This window comes from Mus caroli, unplaced genomic scaffold (assembly GCF_978045245.1).
Source record: "Mus caroli unplaced genomic scaffold, Mus_caroli_1 scaffold_13, whole genome shotgun sequence".
NCBI lineage: Eukaryota > Metazoa > Chordata > Mammalia > Rodentia > Muridae > Mus > Mus caroli.
Window position 1 is genome coordinate 94361638 of NW_028227268.1, and position 12629 is coordinate 94374266.

The following is a 12629-nucleotide window of genomic DNA, read 5'->3' on the forward strand; positions in this document are numbered from 1 at the left end:
TGTTTGTGGTTGCTTAGAACATTGAGACATGGGATATAATAGCAGTCTGGGTGGGTTTAGTTGATGAAATATTTTAAAATGTCAAAAAAACCAAACCAAACCAAAACAAAAAACCCCCCAAACCCAAAAAGGTGTTAGCCCTGTATTTTTTTTGAAAAGAAACAAAACAGGGCCAATACAACAAAGCCCTCACAATATAATGACTACTTTGATCTCAATGATTGTTGTTATAAATTATTTATAGCCTCTTAATTTAATTTTGATAGGTCATTGGTATCTGTAAAACTATCAATTTATTTTAGATTTTCCATTTTTTAAAAAATATGTTTTCAAAATATTACCTAACAGTTTACAGGACTTCACTGGAATCTGGGGTAACTCTCCCTTTTATCTCCAATTTTTATGACTTTGAGTTCTCTCTGCCTCTGTCTCTTTCTGGGTTGGGTATAGGTTTGTAAATCTTTGTTTATTTATTTATTTATCTATTTATTTATTTATCTATTTATTTATTTTTGAAGAGGCAACTGATTGATTCTATGTATTCTTGCTTTAGTCTTCATCTCACTAATTTTTGCCAGGATTTTTAGAATCTATCTGTCTACTGGTTTTGGGTTTTTGTTTTTGTTCTTCTTTCTCTAGGACCTGGAGGTACATCATTAGATTATTCATTTGAGATCTTGTGTGTGTGTGTGTGTGTGTGTGTGTGTGTGTTCACATGTGTGCAGGTGTGCAGGCCATGTGTGTGTGTGTGTGTGTGTGTGTGTGTGTGTGTGTGTGTGTTCACATGTGTGCAGGTGTGCAGGCCAGAGGTTGACATCTGGTGTCTTTCTTACTTTCCATTTTTTATTTTGAGACATAGTTCTTTCATGAACATGAAATTCATCATTTCAGCTAGACTAGCTGGCCATTGAGTATCAGTCTTTGTCCTTCAAGTAATGTGCTTACAGGCACAGATTACACCGGACTACAATTTTTATGTGGGTTCTGGAGATCCAAATTCAAGTCTGCATATTTAAGCAGCAAGTACTTTACCCACTGAGACATAAAAGATCTCCTTAGCTCCTAGCTATTTTTGTGCATCAGTAGTGTGTGTGTATATGTGCCTATGTGTGTATGTTTCTGTGTCTGTGTGTGCCATATCACAAGTTGGAGGTCAAAGTGTGGTTTTGAACTGTAGTCCTCACTTTTCATCTTGTTTGAAGATGATCGCTGTTGATCTCTGCTTTGTATGCCAGAAAGACTGGGAGCAAGATGGCCTGTGAACTTCTGGGTATTTTGCATTAGAATACATATTTTGTGCTATGCACCTGCATTTTTATATTGGTTTGGGGGACCCAAACTCATGTCCTCTTGCTTGTACAGTAAATATTTTGCTTTCACCCATTTTATAGACTCTAAGTATTTGCTGGCTTCCTTAATGTTTTTGTTATTTATTTCAAATTTTATTTCACTATGATACAGTAATTATTTGAAATATTTATTTGGTAAGACTTGATTTGTGGCCGAAAGCTTGATCTATTTTAGAGAAGATAAGTTTTTGAGGATAACGTGTATTATGTATTTGTTGAATGGAATCGTCTGTGTATACTAAGTCCTTATATTTACACTGATGTTTGCTGATTTTTAGCCTAGATGACATATCTAGGGATGAAAGTGTGTGTAGCCTCCTTTTTATTATTAAACTTTATTACTTGACAGTCTCTTACATATATGTAATATTTTTTTAATCACACTCACCCCTCTATGCTTTCTTTTTAAAAAAAAATCTTCTTCCCATTCCTTCTGAAACCCCTGTTCTCCAGAACAAATTTCTCTTCTAATTCATGTCTATTAATTTGTGACTCATTGAATTTAATTAAGGTTGCTTGAATGAGCATGAGTGTGTAATTATTTACTGGAGCATGAGCAATTAACAGTGGCTACATTACTCAAGAAAATGACTCCCTTTTTCCCAGTAACCATTAACTACTGATAGACCTTCAGGGAGGACCTCCTGGACCTTTTCTCATTCATGATAAAGTATTAACAGACCCAAGCTTGTGCAGGTTTTGTGGAGGTGAGCACAGTTGTGTTATCTTTGTGAGTGTACTGACCATGACATGTCCAGAAGACCTCTCCTTGTTGTACATCTCTTCATCTTTGGGTTCTTACTTTCTGCCTCTTCTTTTATGATGTTCCCTGAGGCAGTGACATAGATGTCCTTAGTCTGTTTGTTTGTTTATTTATTTATTTATTTATTTATTTATTTATTTATTTATTTGCAGTCTGTCAGCTATTAGAAAACATGAGCTTATTTTCAGCTTTGGTTCATTTGACAAATTGCTTTCTATCTTTTGAATTTTAGCACTAGTGAGATGTGTTTCTTGAAGACAACTGAGAGCTGGGTTTAGTTTTTAATTAAATCAACCAGATTGAATTTAGTGGTGAGTTGAGGTCATTTATGTTTAACTATACAACTGAGAGATCCTTACTAGTTTTTTTTTTAATTATTTTTTTTAATTAGGTATTTTCCTCAATTACATTTCCAATGCTATCCAAAAAGGCCCCAATACACTCCCCACCCCCAGTCCCCCACCCACCAACCCCCACCCCTTGGCTCTGGCATTCCCCTGTACAGGGGCATATAAAGTTGGCAAGTCCAATGGGCCTCTCTTTCCAGTGATGGCCGACTAGGCCATCTTTTGATACAAATGCAGCTAGAGTCAAGAGCTCTGGGGTACTGGTTAGTTCATAATAATGTTCCACCTATGGGGTTGCAGTTCCCTTTAGCTCCTTGGGTACTTTCTCTAGCTCCTCCATTGGGGGCCCTGTGATCCATCCAATAGCTGACTGTGAGCATCCACTTCTGTGTTTGCGAGGCCCCGGCATTGTCTCACAAGAGACAGCTATATCTGGGTCCTTTCAGCAAAATCTTGCTAGTGTATGCAATGGTGTCAGCATTTGGAAGCTGATTATGGGATGGATCCCTGGATATGGCAGTCTTTAGATGGTCCATCCTTTCTTCACAGCTCCAAACTTTATCTCTGTAACTCTTTCCATGGGTGTTTTGTTCCCAATTCCAAGAAGGGGCACAGTGTCCACACTTTGGTCTTCGTTCTTCTTGAGTTTCATGTGTTTAACAAATTGTATCTTATATCTTGGGTATCCTAAGTTTTTGGGCTAATATCCACTATCAGTGAGTACATATTGTGTGAGTTCCTTTGTGAATATGTTACCTCACTCAGGATGATGCCCTCCAGATCCATCCATTTGCCTAGGAATTTCATAAAATCATTCCTTTTAATAGCTGAGTAGTACTCCATTGTGTAAATGTACCACATTTTCTGTATCCATTCCTCTGTTGAGGGGCATCTGGGTTCTTTCCAGCTTCTGGCTATTATAAATAAGACTGCTATGAACATAGAGGAGCATGTGTCCTTCTTACTGGTTGGAACATCTTCTGGATATATGCCCAGGAGAGGTATTGCTGGATCCTCTGGTAGTATTATGTCCAATTTTCTGAGGAACCGCCAAACTGATTTCCAGAGTGGTTGTACCAGCTTGCAATCCCACCAACAATGAAGGAGTGTTCCTCTTTCTCCACATCCTCGCCAGCATCTGCTGTCACCTGAATTTTTGATCTTAGCCATTCTGACTGGTGTGAGGTGAAATTTCAGGGTTGTTTTGAGTTGCATTTCCCTGATGATTAAGGATGTTGAACATTTTTTTCAGGTGCTTCTCTGCCATTCGGTATTCCTCAGGTGAGAATTTTTTGTTCATTTCTGAGCCCCAATTTTTAACGGGGTTATTTGATTTTCTGGAGTCCACCTTCTTGAGTTCTTTATATATATTGGATATTAGTCCCCTATCTGATTTAGGATAGGTAAACATCCTTTCCCAATCTGTTGGTGGTCTTTTTGTCTTATTGATGTTGTCTTTTGCCTTGCAGAAGCTTTGCAACTTTATGAGGTCCCATTTATCGATTCTCGATCTTACAGCACAAGCCTTTGCTGTTCTATTCGGGAATTTTTCCCCTGTACCCATATCTTCAAGGCTTTTCCCTACTTTCTCCTCTATAAGTTTCAGTGTCTCTGGTTTTATGTGGAGTTCCTTAATCCACTTAGATTTGACCTTGGTACAAGGAGATAGGAATGGATCAATTCGCATTCTTCTACATGATAACCACCAGTTGTGCCAGCACCATTTGTTGAAAATGCTGTCTTTTTTCCACTGGATGGTTTTTGCTCCCTTGTCAAAGATCAATTGACCATAGGTATGTGGGTTGATCTCAGGGTCTTCAATTCTGTTCCATTGGTCTACTTGTCTGTCGTTATACCAGTACCATGCAGTTTTTATCATAATTGCTCTGTAGTACAGCTTTAGGTCAGGCATGGTGATTCCACCAGAGGTTCTTTTATCCTTGAGAAGAGTTTTTGCTATCCTAGGTTTTTTGTTGTTCCAGATGAATTTACAGATTGCCCTTTCTAATTCGTTGAAGAATTGAGTTGGAATTTTGATGGGGATTGCATTGAATCTGTAGATTGCTTTTGGTAAGATAGCCATTTTTACAATGTTGATCCTGCCAATCCATGAGCATGGGAGGTCTTTCCATCTTCTGAGATCTTCTTTAATTTCTTTCTTCAGGGACTTGAAGATCTTGTCATACAGATCTTTCACTTCCTTAGTTAGAGTCATGCCAAGGTATTTTATATTGTTTGTGAATATGGAGAAGGGTGTTGTTTCCCTAATTTCCTTCTCTGCCTGTTTATCCTTTGTATACAGAAAGGCCATTGACTTGCTTGAGTTAATTTTATATCCAGCTACTTCACCGAAGCTATTTATCAGGCTTAGGAGTTCTCTGGTGGAATTTTTAGGGTCACTTATGTATACTATCATATCATCTGCAAAAAGCGATATTTTGACTTTTTCTTTCTGATTTGTATCCCCTTGATCTCCTTTTGTTGTCTAATTGCTCTGGCTAGGACTTCAAGTACAATGTTGAATAGGTAGGGAGAAAGTGGACAGCCTTGTCTAGTCCCTGATTTTAGTGGGATTTCTTCCAGCTTCTCACCATTTACTTTGATGTTGGCTACTGGTTTGCTGTATATTGATTTTATCATGGTTAGGTATGGGCCTTGAATTCCTGATCTTTCCAAGACTTTTATCATGAATGGGTGTTGGATTTTGTCAAATGCTTTTTCAGCATGTAACGAGATGATCATGTGGTTTTTGTCTTTGAGTTTGTTTATATACTGGATTACATTGATGGATTTCCGTATATTGAACCATCCTTGCATGCCTGGGATGAAACCTACTTGGTCAGGATGGATGATTGTTTTGATGTGTTCTTGAATTCGGTTAGCGAGTACTTTATTAAGGATTTTTGCATCAATATTCATAAGGGAAATTGGTCTGAAGTTCTCTATCTTTGTTGAGTCTTTATGTGGTTTAGGTATCAGAGTAATTGTGGCTTCATAGAATGAGTTGGGTAGAGTACCTTCTGATTCTATTTTGTGGAATAGTTTGTGAAGAACTGGGATTAGATCTTCTTTGAAGGTTTGATAGAACTCTGCACTAAACCCATCTGGTCCTGGGCTTCTTTTGGTTGGGAGACTATTAATGACTGCTTCTATTTCTTTAGGGGATATGGGATTGTTTAGATCATTAACCTGATCTTGATTTAACTTTGGTACCTGGTATCTGTCTAGAAACTTGTCCATTTTATCCAGGTTCTCCAGTTTTGTTGAGTATAGCCTTTTGTAGAAGGATCTGATGGTGTTTTGGATTTCTTCAGGGTCTGTTGTTATGTCTCCCTTTTCATTTCTGATTTTGTTAATTAGAATACTTTCCCTATGCCCTCTAGTGAGTCTGGCTAAGGGTTTATCTATCTTGTTGATTTTCTCAAAGAACCAGCTCCTCGATTGGTTGATTCTTTGAATTGTTCTTCTTGTTTCCACTTGGTTGATTTCACACCTGAGTTTGATTATTTCTTGCCATCTACTCCTCTTGGGTGAATTTGCTTCCTTTCGTTCTAGAGCTTTTAGGTGTGTTGTCAAGCTGCTAATGTGTGCTCTCTCTAGTTTCTTTTTGGAGGCACTCAGAGCTATGAGATTTCCTCTTAGAAATGCTTTCAATGTGTCTCATAGGTTTGGGTATGTTGTGGCTTCATTTTCATTAAACTCCAGAAAGTCCTTAATTTCTTTCTTTATTCCTTCCTTGACCAAGGTATCATTTTGAAGAGTGTTGTTTAGTTTCCACGTGTGTGTTGGCTTTCTATTATTTATTTTGTTATTGAAGATCAGTCTTAGTCCATGGTGATCTGATAGGATGCATGGGATAATTTCAATATTTTTGTATATGTTGAGGCTTGTTTTGTGACCAATTATGTTGTCAATTTTGGAGAAGGTACCGTGAGGTGCTGAGAAGAAGGTATATCCTTTTGTTTTAGGATAAAATGTTCTGTAGATATCTGTCAGATCCATTTGTTTCATAACCTCTGTTAGTTTCACTGTGTCCCTGTTTAGTTTCTGCTTCCATGATCTGTCCATTGGTGAAAGTGGTGTGTTGAAGTCTCCCACTATTATTGTGTGAGGTGCAATGTGTGCTTTGAGCTTTACTAAAGTATCTTTAATGAATGTGGCTTCCCTTGTATTTGGAGCATAGATATTCAGAATTGATAGTTCCTCTTGGAGGATTTTACCTTTGATGAGAATGAAGTGCCCTTCCTTGTCTTTTTTGATGACTTTGGGTTGGAAGTCAATCTTATCAGATATTATAATGGCTACTCCAGCTTGTTTCTTACTACCATTTGCTTGGAAAATTGTTTTCCAGCCTTTCATTCTGAGGTAGTGTCTATCTTTTTCTCTGAGATGAGTTTCCTGTAAGCAGCAAAATGTTGGGTCATGTTTTTGTAGCCAGTCTGTTAGACTATGTCTTTTTATTGGGGAGTTGAGTCCATTGATATTAAGAGATATTAGGGAGAATTAATTGTTGCTTCCTTTTATTTTTGTTGTTAGAGTTGGTGTTTTGTTATTGTGGCTGTCTTCTTTTAGGTTTGTTGAGGGATTACTTTCTTGCTTTTTCTAGGACGTGGTTTCCGTCCTTGTATTGGTTTTTTTCTGTTATTATCCTTTGAAGGGCTGGATTCGTGGAAAGATAATGTGTGAATTTGGTTTTGTCGTGGAATACTTTGGTTTCTCCATCTATGGTAATTGAGAGTTTGGCTGGGTATAGTAGCCTGGGCTGGAAATTGTGTTCTCTTAGTTTCTGTATAACATCTGTCCAAGCCCTTCTGGCTTTCATAGTCTCTGGTGAAAAATCCGGTGTAATTCTGATAGGCTTGCCTTTATATGTTACTTGACCTTTCTCCCTTACTGCTTTTAGTATTCTATCTTTATTTAGTGCATTTGTTGTTCTGATTATTCTGTGTCGGAAGGAAATTCTTTTCTGGTCCAGTCTATTTGGAGTTCTGTAAGCTTCTTGTATGTTCATGGGCATCTCTTTCTTTAGGTTTGGGAAGTTTTTTCTATAATTTTGTTGAAGATATTTGCTGGTCCTTTGAGTTGAAAATCTTCATTCTCATCTACTCCTATTATCCGTAGGTTTGGTCTTCTCATTTTGTCCTGGATTTCCTGGATGTTTTGAGTTAGGATCTTTTTGGATTTTGTATTTTCTTTGATTGTCATGCAGATGTTCTCTATGGAGTCTTCTGCACCTGAGATTCTCTCTTCCATCTCTTGTATTCTGTTGCTGATGCTCGCATCTATGGTTTCAGATTTCTTTCCTAGGGTTTCTATCTCCAGCGTTGCCTCAATTTGGGTTTTCTTCATTGTCTCTACTTCCTTTTTTAGGTCTTGGATGGTTTTATTCAATTCCATCACCTGTTTGGTCTGGTTTTCCTGCAATTCTTTAAGGGATTTTTGTGCTTCCTCTTTAATGTCTTCTACCTGTTTAGCAGTGTTCTCCTGTATTTCTTTAAGTGTGTTATTAAAGTCCTACTTGATGTCCTCTACCATCATCATAAGATATGGTTTTAGATCCGGGTCTAGCTTCTCCGGTGTGTTGGGGTGCCCTGGACTGGGCGAAGTGGGAGTGCTGGGTTCTGATGATGGTGAGTTGTCTTGGTTTCTGTTAGTAAGATTATTACGTTTACCTTTCACCATCTGGTAATCTCTGGGGTTAGTTGTTATCGTTGTCACTGTTTAAAGATTGGAGCAGACGCTGTGTTCCACTCACCAGAAGTCTTAAGATCCTGTGGCAGGTGTCGTGGTTAGCTGGTGGGTGTCAGCTGACCCTTCGCCCTAGCTACCCCGGAGCTGGTCTGACCGGAAGAAGCTTGTGGCTTTACTCAGGCCGGTTTTCTGCTTCCCTAACTAATGCAGTCTCAGGTCCTGCGCGCAATTGGATTGGAGCAGAAGCTGTGTTCCACTCACCAGAAGTCTTAAGATCCTGTGGCGGATGTTGTGGGTAGCTGGTGAGTGTCAGCCGACCCTGCACCCTAGCTACCCCAGTGCTGGTCTGACCGGAAGAGGCTTGTGGCCCTACTCAGGCCAGTTTTCTGCCTCCCCAACCAAAGCAGTCTCAGGTCCCGCACGATTGGACTGGAGCAGAAGCTGTGTTCCACTCACCAGAAGTCTCAAGATCCTGTGGCAGTTGTGGTGGGCAGCTGGCGGGTGTCAGCCGACCCTGTATCCTAGCTACCCCGGTGCTGGTCAGACCGGAAGAGCCCTTACTAGTTTGTATCATTTTGTTGACTATTTTGTTTGGTTGAATTGTTGTTTATTCTTCACTTTCCCCTGACTCTAGTATTAGTGTTTTGCTGGCTTAATTTGTTGTATATGGAGCACTCCTTCTAAGCTCCTCTTAGTTAATCTGTTCCTCTAGTAAAAATTTAGTTTTTACTGTATACTTTTGTTTGATACTGTCTTTCTTCTTCTTAGGTGTATAATATTCTTTTAAGTATTGCTTGCAGTGCTGGTTCCATAGTCAATAACGACCTTGGTTTATACTTGACTTGAAATATCCTTAGTTCTCTGTCAATTTTAAAAGATGTCTTGGATGTACATAAGAATCTTGGTTTGTAGTTACTTTCGGGCTTAGGAAATATAATTAATATATCATTCCATGCTTCCCTGAACTTTATACTTGCTGATGAAAGATTGTACATTATTCTGTTGTTTCTACCTTTGTAGGTGAGCTGGTGGTTTTCCTTTTCAACATTTTAATATTTTTTTTTTACTTTTTTTTTTTTTTTTTTTTTTTTTAGCTATAGTGTGTCACAGAGAGCTTCTTCTCTGGTCATTTGTGTTTGTGGTTTTTAAAATCTTTACTGTTTGAATGTCATTTCTTTCTCTACAATTGTAAAAATGAAATGCTATTTTTGTTTAAATAGATCCTCTACATGTTCAGTATTTATTGCAGATACTTCTGGCCCACCAGGTCTTCGATGTGATCTCTTAGTCACTTGAGTTTCTGCATGATTTAGTTACATTCACTTGTTACCATTTCCCTTATTGACCTCTGAGTGTCCCATTTTTAACCTTGACTTCTATGCTTGATATTAAGTCTATGAACAGTTCTCTCTGTTGTGTATTTGTATTTGATTCATTGGGTTTCTCACTTCTAGTGCTTTTGTCTTTTTCTCCCTAACCCCCCTTCCTTGCTGAACTTTCCCCATGTTGCTAAGCTGTTCATCCTTAGCATGATCCTGCTTTTGCCATGCATTCTGTTGACCTTTTAGACATTTCTCTCCAGATCCTATACTGAATTCACCTACTTGTTTGTATCCTCATTTATGTCACTTATTTTTTTTGTAACAGAAAACCTTTAAAACCATTATCTGGCATGTCACCTATTTAACTGTGTTTGAGATCAATAAGGAGTTACCATCTCTTTCAGGAGTCTGAAACCATCTCTTGGCTTTCCATGTTGCATGTTTTCTATGATGTGCGTTTCTATGGTACTATTTGTGTATCTCTTGACTGAAATACCTTTGTTTTCTCGAGGAGTGGGAGTATCATTTTACTGAGCAACCCACTCTCGGCTGAATTCAAGAGCAATTCAGCAAGGAGAAAACCTACGATTTTGGGAAAAAGTTTCCACCATGAAGCTGCAGAGGCTTTCCCTGACTGACCTCTCTGTGTTGATTTTTCTCTTTGCTCTTCCATTTAACTTTTCATTTTCTTTGTGATTATTATAGTGTTCCTCTTATCAAAATAGAGTTGTTCTTTTCTGTCTTTGACTTTCTTCACTTGATCATAAAGAGACAGGATCTAGTTTCACCATCTTACCTGGAAGCAGCTTAAAAGGACAGACATTTGACAAAGAAACCATCTCAATCTGACCAATTTAAAAAATGGATTCTGTTTCAGAAGGGCTCACATGACATTACAGTTTCTTTCCCACTGGTTAATTAAGTGGCCACTATTGGAACGTGATCTTTATTTCCTACCTACTTGGTTTATTCCAACTAAGCATAATTTCCACTAATTTATTGGAAATAAAATAAATTATGAGGAATGTCCTAAAGATCCAGATGCTGGGACTAGAATTCTGAAAAGGAAGTCTTCAGGGATCTGGAGAAATGGCACTATAATTAAAGTATACATTAATCCTCTAGAGGACCTGAGTTTGTTGGAACCTGTGTAGAGTAGTTCTCAGCTGCCTATAGCACCAGATCCAGAGAGTCTGGCTTCCTCTTTCAGCCTCTGTGGGCATATACTCATGCACATGTACCCATTATTAAAAATAAATCTTTAAAAGGAAATAATCATTGTGGCTGCTTATATTATGTTAACTTGGGTCCCCAAAATTGTTTGCATAGTCACCATGTAGGAGCTGGGGAATAGCGGCCCCAAGACGGCTGCCAAACTGGGTCCAGGGCAGCCAAGATGAAATATAGAATTTTGTGACTAAAAACTTGGGAATATTGGAGGGAGGTGGATTGTTCACGTGGGGGTTAGGAAGTAGCCCAGCCATTGAGCTGTTTTAGGCACATAAAAATATAAAGGCTGTGTGTGTGTATGTGTGTCCTTTATTTGGGTACCTAGAACATTGGGGCAGGTAGCAAGGAACACCATCGCCGCCCCAGGATCAATGAATTAAATAATTACGCACTCCTACAAATTATCTAGGAGAAAAATCCAAATTCTTTTTTTTTCCCCAGCTTTTATGAACTTTATTTTCCTTCCACCTTTTTCCCCTTTGCTCAGGCGTCTGCAGAGCAGCTCAGGACCACTCAGTGGTGGCTCCAACCCACGGGCCTGCGCTGTGGGAGCTGCTGACCAGTCCTCAGTGGCTGGCTGTGCTCTCCAGTCTTCCGTGGGGAACTGCTGGATGGGCATGGAGGGAACCTGCACACCCTCAGACCAGTTGGCCACCTCAGGCTGAGCAGCAGTGAACTCAGGAGCTGGTGCGGTCCATTCACCCTGGAATTCCTCCTTGGTCACAGCCTTCTCAGCAGCAGCCTGCTCCTCCTTCCCAATCTCCTCTGGGTCTCTGTAGAAGTAAAGGTCAGGCATAACCTCCCACGGGTGCTCACGGGAGATAGTACCTCACATGCGGAGTACTTCCCTGGCCAGCATCCACCAAGTCAGACCCACAATGTGAGCTCCATTGTTGCGTGGGATGGCAATGGACACATAGCACAGCGGAGAATCTGTGTTACACAGCGTAATGGTGAGCAGGTTGACATATGAGGCCTCTGTGAGGGGTTGGTGGTCAGCCCTGGGATCAGTTACCACTAGAAGCCGTGGCTCCCTGAAGGCTGCTTGGATCTAGTTAGTGAAAGTCCTAGGTGGGAAGCGATTGGAGCTTCACAATCTCCTGTGGCAGCAGCAAACTTAAGCACAGGTCCCTGGCCAGTGTTCCTGGAGGAGATGACACTGACATCAGCAGGGTTCTCAACGGAAACAATAGCTCAAGCTGCAAGCAACAGCTTCTCCCAGGACCTCTTCAGATTGATGATGTAAATACCGTCACTTTTCCTTTTGTAGATGCACTGCTCCATCTGAAAGTCAAGGTTGGTGTCACCTAAGTGGGTTCTAGCAGCAAGGAATTTGAGGACACCCTCCTCCTTCATCTTCAGGACGTCAAGAGCTCTGGACATTGTGTAAGTTTCCCTTTAAGTTACGATGGGAACAGAGAACAACATCGTATAGACCCATCTCCGGGTAGCATGGAAAAGCCCAAATTCTTGAAAAAATATTATTTTTGTATTGTTAGAGTTCTTAAACTGGAAACAATGATGTAAACTAGATAAATATTAAATAGTGAATTAAATTGTAGGTTGAGGAGGCTCTTGAAAACGAAAATACTGATTAATTTTAGTTTAAGTAAGTAGTTCTATGACAAATTACAAGAAAGGGAATGCCCCACCTTTTGTATATAGGAAGTCCCTTTAGTTTTAGTATGTCTGGGAGGTCAGTTTGTAAGGCAATCTTTTGCACATTTGTTTAATCTGTGCATGTTGAGCCTACATAGGCAGTGCCATGTCAAGGAGGTTGGAGCCCTTGGGCCTGAGCAGCTTGGACTCAAGTCCTTTTACTAACTGTAGGACTTGCAGGACCTTGGGAGATTACTTAATACCATTGAGCTCTTGTTTCCTCAGTTCTCAAACAGGATAATTACTACAAGGTTGTGAGGACTCAGTG

The 12629-nt window shown here is 39.6% G+C and overlaps 1 pseudogene; it reads right to left on the reverse strand.

The window, feature by feature from the left end:
* Positions 1 to 11205: 11205 nt before the first annotated feature.
* Positions 11206 to 12085, reverse strand: LOC110305690 (small ribosomal subunit protein uS2 pseudogene; annotated as a pseudogene).
* Between the last annotated feature and the right edge of the window lie 544 nt (positions 12086 to 12629).